Source organism: Trichosurus vulpecula, chromosome 4, assembly GCF_011100635.1.
Source record: "Trichosurus vulpecula isolate mTriVul1 chromosome 4, mTriVul1.pri, whole genome shotgun sequence".
Lineage (NCBI taxonomy): Eukaryota > Metazoa > Chordata > Mammalia > Diprotodontia > Phalangeridae > Trichosurus > Trichosurus vulpecula.
Window position 1 is genome coordinate 253,295,740 of NC_050576.1, and position 24,768 is coordinate 253,320,507.

The window sequence follows — 24,768 nt, forward strand, 5'->3', positions numbered from 1 at the left end:
TCTTTTTAAAATTCAATTACATTTTATTTTCAGGTCCACATTCTCTTTCTCCCATCCCTTGCCCCTCCCATTTAAGAAAGCAAGAAACTTTTACAAGCATTTATAATCAAGAAAAACTGCATCTGGGGCCATCTCCAGTTGTCCTGATCTGTGTCTTGTCACTGGAACCAGATGGCTGTGGAGGAAAGAGTGAGGGTGGTGGCTTTGCAGAGCCCTGCCTCGCTTAAATCCAATTCATTTTCAAGTCAAAACATCACCTTCCTGATGTCATTGGTCCTCTTCGAGAATGAAGGACAAACAACAACAATTCCCACATTGGCCATGTCAAAAAAATTTTGTTTTGTTTTGTTTTTGAGGGGGGAAGGCAAAAAAAAGTTTTTTTTTCCAGGTTTCCAGTCTTTATTCTGAGTCTTTCACCGCTCTATCAGGAGATGGTTAGCATGTTTAACCATAAGTCCTTTGGAATTGTGGTTGGTCATTATGTTGATCAGAGTTCGAAATCTTTCAGGATTGTTTTTCTTTGCATTATTATATTATAAATTGTTTTCTTTATTCTACTCATTTGACTTTGCCTCAGTTCATACAAGAAAAACATCTCCTTCATTATTTCTTATAGCACAGTAATATTCCATCACGTTCATTTACCATGACTTGTTTGTCCATTTCCAATTGATGGGTGCTCCATCAGTTTCCAATTCTTTGCCGCCACACACACACACACACACAAAAGCTGCTATAAATATTTTTGTACATAAAGTATTTTTCCTCTTTCTTTGATCTCTTTGGCCTGTAGACTTGGTGGTATTACTCAGGCAAGAATATGTGCAATTTAGTAACTTTAGGGGCATAGCTGAAAATTGCTTTCCATAATGGCTGGACCAGTTCACAGTTCTACCAGAAGTGCATTATTGTACCTGTTTTCCTTCAGCCCCCCCAGCATTTGTAATTTCCTTTTTTTGTCACTTTTCCAGTCTAGTGGGTATGAGGTGGAATCTCAGAGTTGTTTTAATATGCATTTCTCAACTTCTTAGTCATTTAGAATATTTCTCATGTGGCTATCGATAAGTTAAATTTCTTCCTCTGAAAACTGCCTATTCATATCTTTTGACCATTTATAATTGGGGAATTAATCTCATTTTTATTAATTTGAATCCATTTCCTATATATCTTAGAAATGAAATGTTTTTCACAGAAACTGACTTCAAAATCCACTCCCATCCTCAGTTTTCCTGCTTCTCTAATTTTAGCTTCATTGGTTTTATTTGTGCAAAAATTTTTTAATCTAGATGATCAAAATTGCTTATTTTACCTCCTGTGAATGTCTCTATCTCATGTTTGGTCATGAATCATTCCCCTATCTATAGATCTGAAAGGCAGTTTCTTCCTTGCTTTTCTAATTAATTTATGATGTCACCCTTTATGTCTAAATCATGTACTTACTTAGAGCCTATCTTAGTATATAGTGTGAGATGTTAGTTTAAATCTAGTTTCTGCCAGACTGCTTTCCATCTTTCCCAGTAGTTTTTGTCAGATGATGAGGTAGTACCTTACTTTCCTCTCCTTTCCTTTCTCCCTGTTGAGTATCTGATCACTTCCAAAGGAAATGTTGCCACAATGAGCAGACATCCTTCTAAGAAGCTCTCTCTGAAGGGTAAGGTTTCTAAGGATTTCAAGTTTCTGTAGTAAGGAACTAGTTAGAAAATGGGTACACTGAAAGGCGGCAAAGCTCCAGTCTCTAAATTAGAAACACCTGACTTAGGACGCTACCTTAGTTACAAACAAATATCCTGAGGAATGGGAGGCCCTGTTCTCCTTGAAGTCCTAAAGCCCAACATGTTATTTTCCCCCAAGAGCCCATGTTCCTTAGTAGGAGTGGCAAGACTTGTTTTGTGCAGCGCTGTGTTCCTTTCTAGTTAGACAGTCATTGGCCAGTATGGCCAAAGGGAGTTATTCTTGGCATTCTATATTCCAAAAACAGTGACCTTGAAAGGAACTTATGAAATGCAGCATATTTGTAAGTTGGAGAATTCCTATATTAAGGAAAGGATAAGGATGGGAGCACTCTTAAAAGAGGAAATTTTTAGGAAAAAATAATATGGCTCTAGAATTTGTGGAAAATATCTTTACTAGGAAAGTATCTATAGAGAGACTTATAAAATAAATGTAAGTTTAGTATCTTTTTATCTCAGCATTGACCTTAGATTTGATCTGGGATCTGTATTTGTCCTTTCATCATGTTAAGTCAATGTCTAATTCATGTTTTCCCAAAATATCTCTACTTTTGTGAAATGGTTTGACTTTAGTGGTCTGACCTGAGACTTCCTTATGTAGCCGAAATATTTCAGGTAGTAGCTATCATTACATGAACAGTGACAAGTTATGTGTATATTTTAAATATTTATCTCTTCAAGGCTTAGCTCAGGTACCACCGTCTATGGGAATACTTTCGTGATTCTGCTTCTTTCCTAGCCCACCCCTCAACTGTTAATATTCTGTTTTCCCTTCAATTAAAGCTCCCTGAGGACTTACACAGATATATTTTTGTCTTTATACCTCTAGAATCTGGCATGATGTCTTGTACATAGTATGTTTTTACTAAGTGTTCATTGAAATAGCAATCCATTTATATTTTAATTCCATAAAAACTCAATTTCTAAAGTTTCATATGCATTCTATTAGTTTAGTATACATGGGGTGATGTGTTAATGGAATTCAGAGGCCAGCTGCACAATTTAGACCCCAGTGTGCCATAGAATACATGGAGCTGTGGTTTAAACCAAATGTTACCAATGAAATATTTAGTAGCAACTGTCCTTTTAAAAGACACATTTTAGAAAATTATAGGCATTTGTAATATCCTCATATCTAGCTGTCAGCTTTCTACTTCTTCAGCCAACATTTTAGGGTTGGAAACCAGAGAAATGGAAATCAGGGTACCACAGTTAAAGATTTGAGAATATTGTTATAGCCTATGAAAATTTCCAAATAAAGGCCTTCAGTGAATCTCAAAAGATTTTTAAATATGAATATTTATAACAACTTAACCCCAAATGTGATTAAAGTGTATGCTATTATGAGAGAGAGAGATGAAACAGACCTACAACTTCATTGGTACAGGGAACTCCCTGAAAATCACTGTGCTAATAATGTAGGTTAGCACCTTCTCTGCAACTTTTATAGTCTTAGAGAGTCACCAGAGCATTAAGATGCTAAGTGACTTGTTCACGGTCACCCAGTCAGTATGTACTTGAGCCCAGGTCCCCAAAGGCTAGTTCCTTCCCAAACCACTATACCACACTGCAATACATAAATGTGTATATGTGTATATACACACATATATACATACATACATGTGTACATGTGTACTTGCATGTATATTATAGAAGTTTATAATAGTGTTGAAATGGAGAATTTAAAGAATTTCCAGTTTCAGCAAAAGGTCCCAGCTATTAAACTTAGAGATTGTTGAAGCAAATCTGAAAATTCTAGTCCCATTTTAACAGTCTGTTCCACTGTTTCTTTGCCTTTAATCAAAGCTTAGTATGTAGCTATTGTAAAGATAGCCTGATACTAAGCTACTTCCACTATAAAAGGCAAGATAAATTCTGGTATTAAAGACACAGTTTCTAGAAGTTAAAACTCTAGTGTTGCAAGTGTGGCCTAACCAAAGGTAATGACAGTGGACAAGTGCATAGTAAAAATTTGCATATTTTGCTAATGAGAGAAATATGAAATAGTTTAAGGAGTCTAAGTTTCATGAGAAGAATTTACTAACAATCTCTACTTTTTCTGTACACTAGACTTAAATGGACATATTTTAGTTAATCAGAAATGTAATGATTAGAAGTTAAAGCAAATAATAAAACTAGTGGTTCATAAAACTGTCACTATAAAAATTCAGAAGAAAAAAATTCAGAAGAAAATTTATTTTTTAAGGAAAAAATTCACAAATAATATGTGGAGACTACTTCAACATAGTGTTATTTGTATATTAAAAGGGCATACTCATGGGGAAATCCAGAAATTATAGTGGGAAAATATTACGTAGAACACATGGTTTCAGATCAGTGGAGAGAGAGACAAAAGTGATTTTGTCGTTGCTGTATACTATATAACACCTGGACAGAAGGAGGTAATGGATAAGGTGTTTGGGAACCTTGAACAAAGGCATGATATATTATTGATAGTGGTGAGGGGGAGTCCAGTTATCTTGCCCATTGGACATCTTACCATCTCTCCCATTTTCCCTCTATTCTCCTTCAGGAACCACAGAGGCCAACTTTTTACCCCAAACCACGCCCTGCTACCCCCCCCCCCCCTCCACTCCTGTTTTCTAGGGTAGATAATCCACTTATCTTTGGCTCTTTGTCCTGGTGCTAAGCTGTTCTAATTAGTGGACGGATAAAAATTCACCTTGACTCACTATATCTTCATAGCTCCAGACCCTGCTTCATATCAATTCAGAAACCAGAGTACACAGCAAGGGCATCTTAACTATATTCTCTGCTGTCACTAGTGACCACCCTCTCTCAACCTCTTGTTCTTATTCTTGCCCAGGGAACAGTAATCAGATCAGTGCCATGCTCAGTGGTTCTTCTCACCATCACTGTAACTCCTTTCCCTAACCCCTGCTCTCCTAGATACATTGTCCCCCCCTTCCAGAATTTCAGCTCCTTGAGGAGAGTGACTGTCTCAATTTGGTACTTGAATCTTTAGTGCCTGGTACACAGTGGCCACTTGATAAATATTTCATTCATCCATATGTCTCCTGGAACTCTCTACTCAAAACAAAGCAACAAATATTTTCTTGACTTGCCTTAATGATTTTTTTAGTCCTTCAAAAGGTGAAAGGAAATTATATACTGGCTTTTTTTCTCACTAACAGGAATATTGCTCTGGGGGAAATGATGGGACTCTTGGGGGGAAATTGACCACTTCTTCCTAAAGCTGTGATAGAGGAAAACTGGACAGCAGATGTCAGAGAATTCAGAGGAAAGATAGGTGGGTTCCCCTGGCCTCAAATTCTTCATGGGAAGTTAGCTAAGGAGGGATAGGAAAATTCCAAGAATAAGAAAGAGTATGAAAAGGGAAACAATTCCAATAAAGGGGAAAATGGGAATTGTTAGAGACTGATGTGAGTGCACAAAGAATGGACAGGGAGAGTGCATTCACTAGCCCAAAGACATGGACAGAAGGTGGCAAAAAAGGCAGATCACACAAAGTAAATGTGAGAGTAGGCCCCTTCCTTTAAAATTAGTGTCAGAAGTGTAAAATTCACAATGAGTGGAGGCTGGAAAGGAAAGCTAAAGTTGGCCTCTTTTTTAAAAGTTTTATGGAGGGAAACAGGAGAGTCAGAGAAGGGGCTTGGGCTGTTGTTTGGAGGTGGATGGGACTGTGATAACTGACAAATGAGAAAAGCCAGAGCTGTGCAGTCCTGGTTTTGTTTCTAGTTTCTTTGCCATTAAGAGCAATGCTTGCACTAGAAATGACAACAAAAATGGCTCATAGGGAGTTGATGCTCAAGGTATGTAAGAACACAGAGAGCCCTTGTTAGCCCTTATTGAATTCAAGATGAACTGTATCCTTGGGAACTGAAAGGAGTAGCAGATACAATTACTAAGCCACTGAAAGATTGTGGAAAACAGGGGGCACCACAGGACTAGAGAATGTTGTTTAGATTTTCCAAAAAAGGAAGAAAACAAACTACAGACTATAAGCCAGTAAGCTTGAATTTCATTTCTGGGAAAATTCTAGAAGAGATGGTTAGCGAAGATCTGAGAAAGGAAGCAGAGATTACAAAGAGCTAGCCTAGCTTTGTCTGGGACAAATGATGCTCAACTAACCTTATTCCCATATTCAGGAGAATATGTGGATTACCTAGATTTTAGCAAAGCTATATCTCCAGCTGTTAGGAGGGATTTAGAGCTGGTCGAGCCGTGGGACTCAGTCGCCAACCATTTACTAAGTACTTGGTCTGTGCCAAGCACCATGGGGATACAAAGAAAGGCAGAAACTGCCCCTACCCGCAAGGAGCTCACATCCTAATGAGGAAGATTATGAAAATAACTGGGTACATAAAAGATATACACTAAGGAAATGGAAGGGGATGTGAGAGGGGAAGGCAGCTGAGGGGTGGGACATTGGGAAAGGCCTCCTGCAGAAGGGTCAGAGTTGAGCTGAGTTAATGAGGATAAATGTAAAGTCTCATACTTGAATTCAGAAAATCAGTTTCAGAAGGACAGGATGGGGAGGAGTTTAGACAGCAGTTTGCCTGAAAAAGCTCTTGGGGTTTTAGTATACTGCAGGCTTATAGTGGAATAGGCAGGGTGATATGGCAGCCAAGAAAATGAAGACAGTCTAGGGCTGAATTAAGAGAGGCTGTGCAGTCCCCCTGTCCTCTGCTCTCTAGCTCACATCTAGAGTGCTGGACACATATCTTGCTGGCATAGTTCAGTAAGGACATGGGTAAGCTAGGAAGTATCCTGAGGAGTATAGTAAGGATAAGGAAGAGCCTTGAGTTCATACCATATGACAGTTGATTGAAGGAACTGTGAATATTCAACCTTGAGAAGAGAAAACTCAGGAGGACATGATAGCTATCAGGTATTTCAAGAACTGTTATGTAGAGACTGGTTGTTTGGCACCCAGAGGGCACAACTGAGAGCAGCGTTGCAAAGAGGCCGACTTGGGCTGGATGAAAACTTCCTGACAAGGAGTTAGCCAGTCGAGCTAGTTGAAAGTAGATCTGACTGCCTTGGTTATTGAGAGGACCCTCGCTGGAGTACTGGAAACCTGGAATCACCTATCTGAATATGCTAGAGAAGGTATTCCATGGGGATAGGGGACGTGTCCTACAGATGGCTATTGACATCCTTTCCAGCTCTTAAATTTGATGATTCTATCATAGTACTTTAAACAGAATCATTGTTAGAAATAGAGATTTCCGTTACTGGGAGACTGACAGTGCTTTTTGTATGTAATTATTAAGCATTTAATAAATATTGAACTGAATTGAAAATTCCTAGTATATATTAAAGCATATATAATTTGTGTTCAGATGACTTCACTAATTTGAAATGTATAAATTTGTAGTTTGTAAAATTTTTTTTAAAAACATAGATAATGGTAATAGAATCATAGATTTAAAACTGAGAGAGACTTTTGAGGTCATTTAGTCCAATATCCTTATTTTGCAGAAAAGGAAACAATCCCAGAGAAGCTTAGTGACTTTCCCAAGGTTAGAGGCAGGAGAGTGCTGGCAAATGGTAAACATATAAAATTCATTTATTTATTTTAATTTTATTTATACATATACAATATATATTTTCCAAGAATTTAAGTTTAATCTGCATTATTAACATTATCTCCATCACTTTCTTAAGTCTAGACTCTAGACAGTCACCAGAACAATAAAATCAAGCTCTGCCTTGTAGCATTTCCTGATTTCTGTGATGTTAGTGCTCACACTGAAAATAAAACGATTGCCTTCCTTGAGTTTAAACAAGCAGGCTTTAAGACACCTATGATTACAGAATGGCAGACTTGGAATTTGAACCCAGATCCTCTGATTCTAAACCAACAGTCTTTATACTTTATTCTGTGCTGCCTTCATAGAAAAAGAGGATAAGAAAAAAAATGAGATTGTTTTCAGAATTGAGGACATTTGGGGGAGAAAATTGTGAGGTTGTTATTGCAACCTAAATAATAAAAATTCCCCATCATTTGTCAATTTTCCCATTTTGATGCATAAACATATTTGCTTTGTTTCATTGTACAACAACATATGAATGTCAGAGCTTTTTACCTACAATACTGTTGAATTTGTTTCACTGGCATTATTTCCGATTTTTTAGTGCCTTTGTAGTAGACACTTGCTCTCTGTTTGTCTGTGTGCCCTGGAAAAATGCCAGCCTGGCAGGACAGAGGAACAAAAGAGCCTGAAAATATCGAGACTGAAGGCTGTTTTCCTGTCACCACACCAGATTTGGATCATATTATAGCAAGAGCAGACAGATGGACAATTCGGCTAGTTTAGGAGTGACGAAGATGTTAGAATAGAGAAAAGAAACATTCTGTTCTTTTATTCAAAGAAGAATTTTAGGCAAAATTACTGGCATCAGTAATAAGCTTAACATTCTGACCAAAGAAACATTATTTTTTGCCCTAGGGATAATGACTCATACTCTTCTCAGAATTTTGCTTTTGTGGAATCCAGTGCAGTCATAGATACGGCTGGATTATTTGGAACACCATGCTGATGACGTTGTTGAGTATTCTAGTGATGGATAAAAACAGTGGTATAATGAACCCCACTGTAACAAAGGAACCAAAAACATGTTTTAATTATGAGTTAGTTGGTTCTCGGAGGAAAGTGAATGTTGTTTCTTTTTTTCTTTTAGTCTAATAACCCTAGATATTATAGTTCTTTCATCATAGAACAAAAAAGGGACTGTGTGACTTTTTAGTTTGTTCCCTTGTAGTTCTATCTACAGATCTGAGCTTCATCTTTATGGAGTTAATATAGAGAAGTAGATTTGTTATAGTGATTCTTAAGCCCTGTACTACTATCTAAGATTGCCTCTGGGAGTGTTTTTCTGTGTGCAATTGTTTCCCTGCCTCTTAAAAATCTCATGTTATCAGACTGTTCTTATGGACAATAAAATAGCTGTCACATAATAATAGAAGCAGACAATGTTAGACTTTGTTAGGTTTGCACTGGAAACCTGAAAGTCAAAGATTCTATTTCAGTTTTCTTAAATCATATAGGTGAGGAAATTAAGTTTCAAATGTGGCCCTGCACATGATCTCAGCCTCAGTCCTCACAAATAGTCCTTTGGGGGTCATAGGGAGAAGTTGAGTCTCCCTTTCTTGCCCAGGCTGGAAATGGATCAGCCACTTAATGGACCTGATATCAGTGTTAATCATCATGCACGTTTTCACCCACTCCATTTATCCAACATGTGTCAGTTTGCTCCTCCTTAGGCAACATGGTAGCCTTCCACTTCCAGGAGTTCATTTTGTTGGTACTACACTTAGTGTAAATACCTAATTGGCTTTAGTCCGACTGAAACTCAGAACTCCCAAACTCAAGGGATACACCAACCTTAGCTTCCTTAGCAGAGACTGTAACAGAGGCATGTGCCACCATGCCCAGCACAAATGGTACTTTTTAAAAATATCATGGACACTGCCTCATTTAACCATCCCTCTAATTATTTTAATGGGTATATATAACTCTTTGAAGTCCTCTGCATTAGACTTCTCATGCCTTCCTGCTACAATACTTCTCTCCAGCCCAGGATACCCCATAACTTCAAAGCCTCAAACTCCCTCTTGAGTCACATTTTATCTTGAAATACCCTTCTCACAAGCATGTTCCTTCATCTAACCAGGGCATATGTTAACTTGGAATTGTATATAACTCATGGGATTCTCCTTTGAGAACTTATCTCCTGCTCCTCCCATTTAATGTCAACAAAATATAGTTAATGAATCATAACTTGTGAAATTAACAGCTGCCACTATTATAAAAATTGATGAGTTGAATAATAAGCATAATGTTAAAAGTCTGTTTTCTGATTCACTAGGCAAATATTGAGGAAATACTTTTCACTGCTTTCCATTATTGGCTGATCATTTACTACTTCTCTGTCAGGGGAGTGACTCTGGGTGCTTTACAAGTCAGCAGAGTATAAAGCTCTAGCAGATTCTTTCAAGCTGGGAAAACATAGAGTATGGTCCTAAGGACAGAATGCGCCTGCTCCCCAAGGACCAGACTAATGAGATCTGGAGCACTATATCACTAGCAGGTTGAACATTAGGCATATCTTTGACAACTCATACATTTAATTTTTATTTCATTGTAGTTTTTGGCTGATTAGTGAGCTAAATATATTATTACAATATGAATATATTGTTTATTTTAATTGTTTATTAGAATTGGTAGAAATCAACAAAATGAGTTTCCTATGTCAGGTTTATTAGCTTGTTCATTAAAAATATCTTATACATTTCCATTTGGCATGTTTTGAACTCATATATTTGTTCTCTATCAAGAATAGATAAGTTTTCTGTGCATTTTGAGGAGGATGAACTTTTTTTAACAATTCAGTTGTGTGTGTGTGTGTGTGCGCATGTGCAGCACACACACACATATACGTACATATATATATTTTAAATTACCTTGGAAGTTCTGTGTTTTGGAAAAGATTACTGTCTCTCTTCCACTGTTTGCACACATTCATGTAACTCTTGATTAGTGTCAGTTGCAGCTCTGCAGGTTCTGCTGTTGTTTTACAGCCTCATGCTTTGGCCACAAAAAATGCTTGGGCTGAGATCAAGCCACTCTTTCTAGTTGCATAATCATAAGGTTTAGCCGTGGCCCTTACATGCCAGCCATCAGTGGCCACGAAGCATTGCTCCGGGTTGCTTTTGATTTTAATTAAATATCCCTTTTGCCAAAGAACAAATATTGAAGGATAAACAAATTATGTACCTAGAAACCATCGTTTAAGTTGGAGTTGTGTACAGTGCAGTATTTCCTTGTAACATTGCTAATAAAGTAGTGGAATGTACTGTTATTTCCAACAAATGATGCAGATAGAATAACATCAAGAAAAAAGGTTGCAGCTAGGGCTTAGATAGTTAAAGCAAAAGAAGTTATTTTCAGATTTCCATTGTATATAATGCCTTTCATCAAATGACACAATCTCCTTTTGAAATAAATCCTTTATCTGTGGATTCACTTTGGGAGCATTAAATTAATAAACATTCGTAATAACAAAAAATTCATAAGATTCAGAGATAAGAGCAGGACGGAGTATTTTCACTGCTAACTTGATAGTTTTGTGTGTAATTAGATTAAGCAAAGCTGAGAAAAACCAGTCTATCTTTTGTGCTGCAAAGTAAATCTGGCACTCAAAATAAGTATGGTTAAGAGAATGGGCTAAAATGAAATAAAGCTTCAATTTGAATAGACACCATGTTTTATATCTATGTATAAGAATGCCAGGATGTCATCTGTCAAATCAACAAGTACTTATCAAGTGACAGGTCCTGGGGATATAAAGAAAGGCAACAACAGTCCCTGTCCTTAAGGAACTCACATTCTAATGGAGGAGACAACATGCAAACGATGATGTGCATATGAGCTATCTCCTGGGTAGATGCCAGAAAAGGTATTCACATTTAGGAAGCCAAGAAAGGTGCTTTCTGGAAGAAGACAGTACTTTATCTGAGACTTGAAGGAAGCCAAGAGTCAGAAGTGTCGGGGGAGAGCATTTCAGGTATGGGGAATAGCAGTTAGGAGAGGATTATGTGGGGGGGGTGGGGAGAGAGGGGTAAAATGTAAGAAGACAAAGGGTAGGTAACGGCTAGATTATAAAGGGTTTTAAATGCCAAACACAGGATTTTGCATTTGTTCCTGAGTAGTAAGGAGTTTATTGTAGTTTCTTGGTGGGGGTGGGGGGGCATTGTCAGACCTGCACTTTAGGAAGATCACTGATACTGAGTGAAGGATGTACTGGAATGAGTAGAGATTTGAGGGAGGGAGACCAGCCAGAAAGCTACTGAAGTAGTCTAGGCATGAGGTGATGAGGGCCTGCACCAGTGTGGTAGCAAGGTCCAAAGGAAAGAGGGGAGCGTATAAAAGAGATGTTGAGAAGGCAGACTTGACAGGACTTGGAAAGAGATTGGATATAGGGGGTGAAGAAGAGTTACAGTGACACTTAATGTTATCAGCCTGGGTAATTGCAAGAATGGTCAGTACCCTCAACAATAAAAGGGAAGTTAGGAAGAAGGGAGCATTTGGGGTAGAGAAATGAGTTCAGTTTTGGATATATTGAATTAAAATTGTCTACAGCACATCCAGTTTGAGATCTCCAATAAACAATTGGAGAAATGAGAAGTCGGGAGAGACCATATTAGGTCTCTAGACCCAGTTAGGGCTAGCTAAGTAGATTTGAAAGTCATCTGGAGATAAGATGAGATCATCATAGAGAGAAAAGAAAAGTGGCCCAGGACAGAGCTTTTGGAGACATCCATGGTTAGCAGGCATGAACTGGAGGAACATCCAACAAAGGAGACAGAAGGAGCAATCAAACAGGAGAACAATTAGGATGGTGGAGTTTCCTGAAAACCTAGAGAGAAGAGAATATCAAAGAGAAGAGGGAGATTAACAGTGTCAAAGGCTTCAGAGAGGTTAAAGAAGATGAGGACTGAGAAAAGGCCAGTAGTTTTGGCAATTAGGAGGTCATTGGTAACTTTGGGGAGAGAACAGTTTGGGTTGAATGATGAGATCAGAAGCCAGATTGCATACAGTTACGAAGGGAGTGGAAAGAAATGGAAGCATTGATTATAGACAGACAGCCTTTTTAGGAAGTTTAGCTACGAAAGAGAGAAAAAAGAACAACAGCTATTGGAGATAGATGAATCAGCTGAGATTTATTTGACAATGGGGAAGACATAAGCATATTGTTAGGCACCAGGGGAGCAGCCAGTACACAGTAAAAGACTGAAGATTAGTGAAAGAGTAGAGATATTTGGGCAGTCTGCTGGAGAAGATATGATGGAGTGATCTCACTTGTGTGCATAAAGGGCTATTACCTTAGCCAAGAGAAGGTTCACTTCTTCGGGTTGGACCTTTGCAGATGACACAAAATGGGGTGGATGACAGTCAGGATCCTAGAAGAGCTTTACAGGTCTTTTGGTCGGTTAAATCTAACAAAATGAATTTGAATAAATATAAATTGCACTTAGGCTAAAAAGATCAACTACACAAGTATGAGGTTAGGGAGGCATGTCTAGAGAGCAGTTGGTCTGAAGAAAATGTGGGATTTAGAGGGCCAAAAGCTCAGAAGGAAGTAATGCTGTGATTTGGTAGCTAGGTGATGCAGTATATAAAGTGCTGAACTTGGAGCCAGGAAGACCTCAATTCAAATCCTGTCTCATACACTTAATAACTGTATGACCCCTGAGCTGCTCTTAATCTCTTTCAGCCTCAGTTCCTTCAGCTGTAAAGTGTAGATAATTATAGCACTCACAGGGGATCAAATGAGATAATGTAAATAAAGCATTTTACAAATCTTAAATGCAATGTAAATATTAGCTGTTATTATATGGCAGTCACAAAAGCAAATGGGATCTTAGGTTGCATTAAGAGAAGCATGTCGTACAGATTTGGGTACTACATTTTATGAAGGACATTGATAGGATGCTACCCTTCTAGAGAGGGTAACCAGGATAATGGAGAATCTTGAGCTCATGCCATCTGGCAACGAATTGGGAAAAAAGCTAGCATTTATATAACGCTTTGTGGTTGGACAAGTGTGTTACAAATATTGTCTCATTTGATCCTCACACTAACCCTCGGAAGTAGGGCTCCTGTTGGACTCATTTTACAGATGAGGAAACTTAGACAGAGGTTAAATGGTTTGTGCAGGATCAACAGCTAGGAAGTATCAGAGCCTGTTGTAAACTCAGATCTTCCTGATTCCTGGTCCAGCCCTCTATCTACCAATCAGTGTTTCACCTGTAAAAGATAACTCTTGGGGGATGGGGAGGGGAGGGAAGGAAATGGGCAGGAATGACATCTGTCTTTAAGTATTTGAAGGGCTAGCAAAGTCTGTTTAGCCCCCCAGGGCAGAACCAAGAACAGTAAATGAGCTGCAGGGGCAGGAAAAACTTTCAGACGATTAGAGCTGTGAAATGGGCTGCTTTGGGTGCTGGAAAGATCTAGTTACTAGAAGTCTTCAAGTAAAGGCTAGATCAGGGCTTCTTAAATTTTTTCCACTTGGGACCTCTTTTTGAGTTTCAGTAGCATTTGTGTTGGTGTTGTGTGGTATGACAGCATGCGCAGTGCAAAGTGCACATGCTGTGTGTTCAGAACCAAGGCTGCAGTGAAGTTGCCAGATGCAACATGGGCAAGCACTTCCAGAAACACCTTGGATTCACTAGGTGTTTGATTTTTAATTAATTTTTGGTAATTGCACATTCAGAAACCTTTTACTGTTGCCAAATTTTTCAGTTCCCATGTGGGGTCACAACCTACAGTTTAAGAAGTATTGTAGATGACCACATGTCATCCATAGGAATATAAAAGGGATTCTGTTGCCCAGGTTCGACTTGGTGGCCTCTGAGGACCTCTCCAACTCTCTCACTTTGTGTGCTTGTTTAATTTTTTTAAACTCGGTAAAGGGCTTCACAGTTTGCTTTCAGCCATTCCCAGCTGCCCACATATTCTGGCTGCCCTGAGTGGCTCCTTCTTCACTTTTCCTTGTACTGTCCTTGTTTGTGTTGCTATTGTATCCTCTGAATGGAAAGTAAGCTCCTTAAGAACAGGGAGGATTTCAGTTGTGTCTTTGTATCCCTAGAGCTTGGGACAATCTTTGTCCATAATAGGCATTTAATAAATGTGTGTTATTTTTTAATAACTAGGGACTAGGCCACCAAACCACTCCCTGGCCTGCTCCATGTCATGCCTTCTCTATATGAATAATTCCTTCTTCCACATGGGTAATTTGAACTCTGTCTCTGGGAGAGGATAGCTTTTGCTTTAGCTGGCTAGGAACCCAGGCCTCCCTGCCAGTGCCCTCCACCAGTCCATGCCACCACAATTCACATCCCCCTCTTTTCCAGCTCCCTTTTTCTGTGGTCTTTCTGCATTAGAATGCAAGCTCCTGGAGGTCAGAAACTGTCTGGATTGCTTTTATTTGTGTCTCCAGTGCTTGGAATATGCCTGGAATATGGTAAACATTTAATAAATGCTTTACCTAGCTGTCTTTGTGCTAGATATTAGCTATACCTACCAATTTTGTGTAAATGGCAAATTTAATTAATATGTCACCTACACTTTCACCATAAATTTTTTAAAATGTTGAACTGGACTACACTGCCTTGTGATACTTCATTAGAGACATCCCTCCAAGTTGGTACCCTTCACAATGGACTTTTCACTGAATTCCAAGGAGAACCAGTGAAGAAGAATATGTGAAGTTGCTATTAAAAATACAGTATTTAATACTATAGACTTAAGTCTTCTTCCTTGATATTCTTCTCTTCCCTTATTTCTATAACATTGTCCCTTCTTGGTTCTCCTCCTACTTCTCTGATCCTGTAAGTTTTCCTTCGCTGGTTCTTCTTGCCTCCTAAGTTTTAGTTGTTACCCCATGTTCTGCCTTTGGCTCAGTTCACTCTGTAGATTCATCCTTTCTTTTGGCTTCAGTTTTCTCCTTTGTTTAGTGAGCTCTCCCTCTTCTCTCCTGCTCCTCCCTCTCTGTCTCTCTCTCTGTCTCTGTCCTTCTCCCTCTTTCTCCCCCTCTCCCTTTCTCCTTCCCTCCCTCCCCCCTTCTCTCTCCTCCCCCCAACTAGTTATCTTGCCAACTGCTTAACTTCGAGTATAATCCTGAAGTAATCTCTCCTCTAAAGCTTGCCATCTCCTCAAATCCCTCTTGGTGCCACCTCTAGTCCACCAGGCTGGAAACTTCCCAGTCATCTTTCCCTTTTCCCATAGCCAGTCAGGTGTCAATTCCTATTAACTGTACTTCTGCATCGTCTGCTACATCGGTCCCCTCTTTTCTAGCCCTGATACTACGCACCGTATTTATGTCCTAATTGTCTCTTTTTTGAACTACTGAAAGGCCTTTCCGAACTAGATTTCCTGTCTCGAGGTTTTCCCCTCTTGAAACATGTTCTCCATATGGATACAAAGTAGGCTAATTCATAGATCATAATAAATGACAAATCATTGCTCTGTTCAGAAAGCGTCCATGGCTCCCTGGTGCCTACCCCTTTAGAGTGGCCCTCGAAGCCCTTTGCAGATGAGCTCTAACAGAGGTTTCTAACTTACCCTTTCACAGTCTGTTTTTTCACCTGTTGAAAGCTTCCCCTTCAAGGCCTAATTCTCACTGGAAGACAGAGTGTACAAATGAATCGAGACAGGAGAATCGAGGCAGTAATTGGATTGGCTGGAATATGGAATGTAAGAAAGAGGTGACCCCTTCTCCTTGGAAGCCTTTTCTGATTTTCCCTAAATAGAAGTTACCCTTTCCTCTTCAAATCACTCATGCTACTCTTTGACCTTTTATATATACTTATGTTAATGTGATTATTTCTGTTCATATATCATTTCTTGTATTAAATAAAAAGTTACTTTAGGGCAGGGGCTCTGGGTTTTTTGTTTGTTTTTAAATAACCTGAGCTTAGGCCAGGTTCTTCCACATATTAGAGGCTTAGTAAATTTAGTACCAAATGAAATTATTTTATTACCAGTATTAGAAAAGCAAGACAAAGTGCACTTGTTGATGGTGGGGCAATAGTATCTTTGCATATGAGACAGCATTAAATTCTTTCTTTAGTAATCAAATTGTAATGTAATATAGCCAAATTGTAATATAATACAGAGTGTCCTGAAAGTCTTGGTTCAATTTTAAGCTACTAAAGCTTAAACATTAAGTGTAATTAGTAATGAATAAACCAAAAATCATATAATAAAATAATACCGTAGTGGCCTAAGAGCTACCAGAGTTTCTAGAGTTGCCTAATATGCAACCAGTTTCTTCTGTGTGCCTGTGCACACTTGAAACTGTACTTTATCACGTTCTGTATTATAGAAAAAGAAATATTTATCTTAAAAGTCCTCACTCTTAAGATAAAATTATTTATGTTCTATTAAATATATAGTGCTAGAAGATACCTGATTGCCTTCTCTGTGTTATAAAGCCACTTTCACTTCCTGCTAGCCTACCCCTCAATACACTTGTGATAAAACCTACTTTTGGCTACAATGTAAATATTCCTTATCAGACATTTTGAATTTTTAAAGTCTTTTGACCTAAGAAAGATTGGGGGACCACTGACTTAGAGTCTAAGCACAACTTTTTTTTTGTATGCCTGATAAAATAATGAGAATTAACATTAGTAATAGGCATAGTCAGTTTTTAGCTGTCTTTTAAATTTTAAATTATTTGCAGCATTTCATTCTTGACCTTTCTTTGTACTCTGTTCTCCACGCCATTTGTTCTTTCCCTTCACAAAGAATTTTTCCAAATATTAGTAGATGATGTGAGAAGAATAGGATTGAAGTGAAAGAAGGAATTTTTTGTCAGTAATTCTAATATTCATTACTTAAGACTTAGACATTTCTGTATGTTGGTTCTAGTATCTCTGACACATTGTTTTGGCATGGTCCATCATGTGTACAAGGCCCCCTAATCATTATTGGAAATTCCAACAAACATTTTACTGTTCGTCAAAATTTGTTTAGTAAATTGAAGATATACTTTTTAAATTGCAAAACATATCAATGAAATTTAAATTTTCTATAATCTTGCCATAAAAACAACACTTTGTGCCTTGATGGAGTACTATGTGGGTAAAATCATCTTTTCATCAAATAGATGAGTTAAGTCTGCATTTTCATGGTTAACATGCAAAGGTCAGTGAAGGATACCAGTTTAAATGTAGTAGATAATGTGAATCCTTCCAGAACCAGTGCATATTACAGCTGTGCCTTTGAATTCTAGTCAATTACTTAGTGATTCCATTTTATGGATAAAGAATAAAATAGATTTTCAGGGGCTGACAATAGGCACCGAAAATTTTGCTCAAGTCCATTTATCCCTCCTTATAATTGCAGTAGGATGTGCGCGTGCGCATGTACACGTGTGTGTGTGTGTGTGCGCGCACGCGCGTGCACACACACACACACACACATATGGGAATTATCTTTAACTTCTTTCCCCTCAACCCCCATCATCCAATCATCCAGTTTTCAGTTTGAATCTTCCAGTGCATCATAAGACACAATTGATCCCTTTCTTTTCATTACCATCACCACTATACTCTACTATAATCACCTATTGGGAGATCCACTTATTTACACATCTTCTCCAAACACAGATTAATATTCTGACAGCAGAGCTTTCAGTTTTACTTTCTTGCCCCAAACTTTTCAGTAGTTTGCCAGTCATCTATCAGATAAAGTCTAGTGCAACAATCTGCCCCCAATATGCTCCTCCAGTTTTCTCTCCCTCACATACACGATGAAACGTGTTTCCCTTCTGTCAGGATAGAGACTAGAGACTGTTACATTATCGGACTAGGACATCATATGGGTTGTTTTTATGTAACATTTTCTTACAAAGTAGGGTTCCAGGAGTACAGAGTGGAGCATATCCAGGAATGTGTGTGGCATAAAAACAAAAGGTATCAGTAAAACTTAACTTAAAAAAAAAAAAGTACCTCCCCCTACTCCTGTCACAGGCTCTGACCAAATTGGTCTACTGACTTTCCCAAAGACTTGTTTATTTCTTCCATTGCTCATATCTTTCCTTTGTCTGGAGTGGCCTCATCCTTGCCTCAGATTATTGAGATTCTAATACATTCTTCAAGGCATTGTTCACATGTCATTATGGCTTCTGACATGTGTTGCATGGTGCCTTTTAATATGGTTGTTGTGTATCCGCTGCTTACCTCCCCTAGCACCTTAAGGACAGGGGACCATGTGTAATTCAGAGTTTTATCCCCAGAGTAATACAGCACAATATCTTGGACATATTAGGTACTCAGATACAAATTGGATGAATGATTATTGTGTTACCTTAATGAAAAAAGTTCATCTTCCTGTCTCTTAACTGTTTCCTCAGTATGTATGTGTACATGCACATACATTCACATACTTCTTTTCAAAATGTACTATTTAAAGAGTGCTGATTTTTATATCTTCATCCCTTTCAGTAAGAGGAGCTGTTAGGGTAGCACCTAATTCCCTAAAATGGGAGCATGAGAAGAATAGGAATATGGCAAGTGAAGAAATATGGGAACTAGTTCTGATCAGCCACTAATTACTAAGTAGTTGTATAACCTAGGCAGGTTACTTTCTCTGCACCTCAGTTTTCTCATCCATTATATGGGGAGGTTGGAATCGATTATTAAGACCCCTTCTAGCTCTATCATTTTGGGTTCTACGATTTCAATTCTGAACACCTAAGTTGACGAGCATGCCCCAGAGGAAGGCCATTAGGATGGTAAAGGGCCTTTTGTTCATGCTATAGAAGGATCAATTAAAGCAAGTGGAGGTCTGTAGGTTAGAGAAGAGGAAACTTGGTTGGAGAAGGTGTAACTGTGTTCAAGAATTTGAGGAACTGCCCTGTGGAAGAAGAATTAGGCTTGTTCCACTAGTCCCCAAAGAGTAGCATAACTTAGAGTATGGGAGTAGAGGCAGAGAGGCAGATTTAGGCTTGATATGTGGAAAAACTACCTGTTAATTAAAGCTATTCAAAAGTAGATTGGTTTCCATGAAGAAGTGGTAGCTTCCTTATTGATAGAGCCCTTCAAACAAAGGCTGGAGGACCAACTTCTGAGTATGTCACAGAAGGGATTCTTGTTTGAGTATAAGTTAGGCCTTTAAGGCCCCTTTCCAGTACAAAATGCTCTGATGCTGTGAAGTCTCCAGAACTATAACCCTGGGCTCTGATGAGTAAACATTTCACCTTATCTTGCTCATTCTCAGGCTACCATGGTACTTTGCAGCCATGTCTATGCCTTGCCTGAGACATCCTTTCTTACTCTAGCTCTGACAAGAGCAATCAAATCAGTAGTACTATTCCTGGCCAGCACATACCATCTAATTGCCCTGTTACTCCAGTTGATCTTTCCTCTGACTTCTCTTTCCAAAACACTCTTCCCTGGCCACTACTGCCAGATGTTATCCCAGATGTTAGCCTGTAGATTCCTTGAGGGCAGCAAAGAACTTGTTTGTTTGTCATTATGTTGATCTGCTTAGCATACTGCTGATATATACACTAAGTGCTTAATAAATGCTTCTTCGGCTTTCATTCATTAATTTAGGACTTAGCTACCCAGCAGCTTTGCCTGTCAGGAACCTGGTTGAAAACCAGAAAATAAACATAAAAGGCCTCTGAGTGTCCAAAATAGAGGGCTTTTTTACTTAAACCTGTACTTTACACACTTTTCTAACAATCTCGGATGTCTGGTTTCTAAACCTGCAGAAATTAGAATAGGGACAAAGGGCCATTAGGTACGGGGAGAGCAGATTAAAAATAACGGCTGACTCTGAGAGAGGAAGCAGGAAGCCACAAAGAAAACTCATAGTTTCTCACAAAACTGTGTAGGCCTGCTTGTGGCTGAGGCAAACAGTCCTGTGGACTTCAGTGACTCTGGAGGGGCATCACTGTCACAGTAGAGTCCATCTAGAAATAACTTAAGTTGATTCAGAGGCAAGAAAAGTCTAAATTGTGTATGTTCTGTTTTAAGGCAGGTTAGCATGTGATATGTTTTATTCATATTTGCATTCCAATTAGTTACTAACTTAAAGGCTTTCCTACTTAAAGAATGCAACATTCACTTATCCAGAAAGTCTGGCAATTTGCACAAAATCATGCATTCCTCAAGGGTTCCAAGTAACTGAGGTTTTACTGTATTGGTAACCACATAAACATTGAGTCCAAGTCACCAATATGTAACTCAATGGCTTTGGTACTGCTCTTCTTGTTTTGTTTTATATAGTAAACATAGCTACGTACCAGGTTCAGACAAGCCTTACAGTGTATAGGGAGGGGAATATCCTTAGTTAGATTAATAATTTTTAAAATTGTGATTTTTTCACCCTTTATCTTTATTCTTGATATCTTTTTATAAACCTGTTTCTCTACATGGAGATTTGGGGTTCTTTTACATTTGATATCATGTTGCCCATTGTTTTCTCAGGTTTTAAGGTTCAATTCAGATACTTTCTAATTTTGGAGTTGGGAAGAATGACATTAAAAAGTTATTATAGCTGAGTTTATTAATGTCTATTGTACATTTTTAAAAGGAAAATTGGTATGTTTTTCCTTCTGCTAGATTTTCATCTCTATAGAAATCTAAAGGGAAGAATAAGAAAATAACCACATGCAAAATTCAGGATTGGCAGTTTCATGCCATCAGCGAGAAGGAGAGGATCAGCAAGGGATTCCACCTACTCAAATGGCAAAGAGTCATCCTGGACCATATCATTATCCTGGAAGTCAAAGAGCTTTGGGAACTACAGGAACATCCACAGTTGGGTCTCCTTCATTGCTGTCCCAGGGTCTGCCCAGGAGGATTAGCACTCCCACATTCAGGATTGATTCCCTGGAAAGGCATACCACATGGAGCCCCTTGCTTCCCTATTTCCATTTGTAACTGAGCCCTATGCAGGGCCAACCATGGAGGAGTGACCCAAGCAGGGTTAGTGTCCAGTTTGTTCTAAAGATTCCAACCAAATCACGAATGTGAGTGGGCCACAGTTGATGCCAAAGATCTGGGGTGGTGTGTAATTCAGAAGGGTGATACACTGAGATAAAAAATGCACCCAAACTGCCTTTTTCAGTCATAACTATAGAATGTCAAAATTATGGCACTAAATAGTATCTTTCTTCCAAGATTTTCAAGGTGCCATATGAGAAATAACACATTGGTAAAGCACTTTATAATTAGGAAGAATTTTAAAGGTATTACTTCATTTTTATATATTTCATTTTCATAAGCTCTCTATAGTTTACGTAGCATTATCCCCATTTTGTAGATAAGTACTAGGTAAAATGAACTTGCCCATGATCCCATAATTAATAGGCAAATATCTGAGTAGAAACAAAGCCAGTGCCATTCCCACTGCCCCAGTGTATCTCTTTTGTCCCTATAAGCGGAAGGTATCTGTATGGTTGATTATTGGTATTTTACAACTAAAAGGGCTGACTACTAATCCTAGATCCCATTTCTGTAGCATTTTGAGGCTTTCAGAGTACTTCCTCCTAACTACCTCCCTGTGAGACATGGGCAGACTACCCAGAGAGGTCTTGACTAAACCCAGGCTCCTGCTAAACCAGGGATCCCTAGGAAACCAGTGCTCTTTCTACTAAACTTTTGCCCCTGATACTAGAGCTTCCTCTACTAAATCGGAGCATTTTCTACTAAATTACTCCCCCCCCACACACACACACACACTCTACAGCAGACACTTGAATGCCATTCTCCTTATTTATTGTATACGGTAGTTATCCCTACCATTGCATTACAAGTGGTATTCAAATTCAATAAGCAAAAACATAAACACAGCTGTTGTTTTGGTGTGGCTTGTGGTTTTGGTTTTGATTTTATTTGAACTTTTTAAAAATAGACAATTTGTCAAGCTTAAAATTAGTCTTTAAGCTCTTTTCCTGTCCATTTTTATGTCTTTCCTTAAAGTGAGCGTAGTGATCACTTCTTTCTATGCCAGCTTTAATGAGCTAACTCATTTTTCCCCACCAATTTAAATTTTGTTTCTAGAGAGAGAGGAATAAAAATGGCTTTATTTTTCAAGTCCCATGACTTTGGTAACTCCTTCTATAAGCACGAAGAAAAGCCAATATCACTTAAACTTAAATATTTCTTCTTACACTTTTAGATTTGAAATGGTCTTACATCAAAATTAATTCCCCTGGGGAAAAATTTCTACATTGCCCTCTGGGCTTCTCCTTCCTGATACTGTAACCTTGAAGGAGGCCACCAGAAATGGAAGTGCAGGTTAGAAATTCAGAGGACAAAAGTGCTACATAAAGTTCGTTGCAGCTTGGAATGTCTATGTAGCACTAGGGAAATAAGCAAAGAGTTATTTGTCCTGGGATAGTCTCAGAGATCCAGAGCTGAGCAGAATATGAGGGCATTGGTCAACCCTCTCATCTTACACAGGAGAAGACTGAGGCCAAGACAAGAGGCCAAAGGATTTGTCCAAGCAGACACAAGGTGTAAGGGAGGGTCAGAACTGGGATTTGAACCAAGTCCCTCTGATTCCAAATCCTCCACTTTTTTCACAGTACCACCCACAAAGAGGTTTGTTGACCCTAGCAGGTGGTTCTCTTAAGGTTTTATTGACACACAGACATGCCATCATACGTACACAAATACAAACATACACATATATACACATATATACATACACACATATATATTTCTTTACCTAGGTATTAGAGTTCAGCAGGAGTTACTTTTATTTCATGCTGTGTCTTTGATACAGTTATTCACTCCCCTTCAGTGGTTCCTATTACATAACATACCCTTAGCTGAAACTAACACTTGCTGGTAATCTGCCCTACGTTGATACCCAATTTGACTAAATTCAACAAACATTTATTTAATACATTCATTCACTGGGTGCTAGGCACTAACCTGTGTCCACAAGGAGCATACATACTTGTAAGGTGAAAAAAATGGGCCAAATTCAACAAACATTTATTGCTCACCTACTGTGTGCAAAGGTCAAGTATAACCCATCTCTACCTTCAAAAATCTTGTATTAAGTTGAGGGAGAGATATGGTGACTCCCTATTACTTCTGAGATCAATTATAAATTCCTCTGTTTGGCATCTAAAGTTTCTGTATCTTGACTCTCTCCTTCCTTTCCAATTCTTCTTATATATTATTCTCCTGCCACACACAGTAAGACTAGCAGTATTGGTCTAGTTGCTGCTCTGCCCACTTGACGCTCCCGTCCCACTTTTGTGCCTTTGAATAGAACAACAAGCAAACATGGGCTGTCCCCCAACCCTAAAATGCTCTCCTTCCTCCTTTTCTCCTCCCAGGATCCCTGGATTCCTTCAAGACTCTGTTCAAGTGCCACCTTGTCTTGATCCCCCCAGCTATTTGTGTCCTCCCTCCCCAAACTAGCTGGTATTCATTCTGTGTCTATTTGATCGACAGTTCTATGTGTACATTTTGTCTTCTCTGTGAGAAGGTAAGCTCTTTCAGGGCAGCGACTGTTTCACTTTTGTCTTCGTGTCCCAAACACTTAACACAATGCCTGGCACAAAGTAAGTGATCTATAAGGACTTTTTAATTATAAAGAGCAGTTGATTGATTGCTACAACAAATTTGCAAATAAGTAAATACAAAGTAACTTTAGAAAGAAGATATCACTGCCCAATGGGCTGTGCAGGAGAGCTTCATGAAAGAGGCAACACATGAACTGAGTTTGGAAGGAAAATAAGGATGCTAAGAGGCAGTGAGAAGAAGGAAGGAATTTGTGTCCACTTTGTCTAGAACATAGAGTACCTGAAGAGTATTAAGAAATCTGTTTGCAAAGGTGGGTTGGAACCAGGTGGTGGAAGGCCGTTAATGCTAGGCAGAAGAGTTTGCATTGTATCCTAGAGGCAAAACAGAGCCTCTTCTGGGTTTTAAGCAGGGATTGACATGGTCAGAGCTCTATCTTAGGACTAAAACCGGTGGTCATTAATGAAATACCTACTGTGTTCCAGGTATTGTGCTAGGTCCCACGGATAAAAACAAAAATAAAGCACTTCCTGTCCTAAAGAAACTTACCTTCTTTTCCTTTTTTATAGTTACTTTTCTTTTAACTTCACATTAAAAACAATTTGATATATCAGGGACCAATTTTAGTATAACACCACAGTTACTAATGCACAACTTCATCAGCAAGAAACAGAAAACTGCAACCAGCTGAACTGAGCACCCCAAACATCTCCCAGCTCCTTCCTCAGGTCACTGTCTGTGCTGTCTTGCTAGGTTGGGTAACACCAGTTCACAGTAGCTCTCAAGCAGCAACTCCATCCACTCACATTTCTCTATGCAAACTTGAGTTCTTTTTCAAGGTAAAGAGGCACATTTATTGTATACTTTCTGGTGTAGTTGGAGCTGTGGACTGAGGAAGACTGGTCCACTCCTGCCCCTTTCCTACCTTTAACCTTGGCTGAGGCCCCCTCACTCAGAGTTGTTGGCCATCAAGGCTCCACTCTCTCG

General features: G+C 38.8%; 1 protein-coding gene across 2 annotated transcripts in view; it reads left to right on the forward strand.

Moving 5' to 3' along the window:
- PIK3CA (phosphatidylinositol-4,5-bisphosphate 3-kinase catalytic subunit alpha) overlaps nucleotides 1-24,768 on the forward strand; it is a 91,344-nt gene that overhangs the window by 22,494 nt on the left and 44,082 nt on the right. Inside the window, exon 2 of one of the 2 annotated variants that reach the window (XM_036753798.1) lies at nucleotides 20,860-21,225. The exons of the other annotated variant lie outside the window; for it this stretch is intronic. The gene's annotated coding sequence lies outside the window, so the exon portion shown is untranslated. The remainder of the gene's footprint in view (nucleotides 1-20,859; nucleotides 21,226-24,768) is intronic. 2 annotated transcript variants of the gene reach the window in all.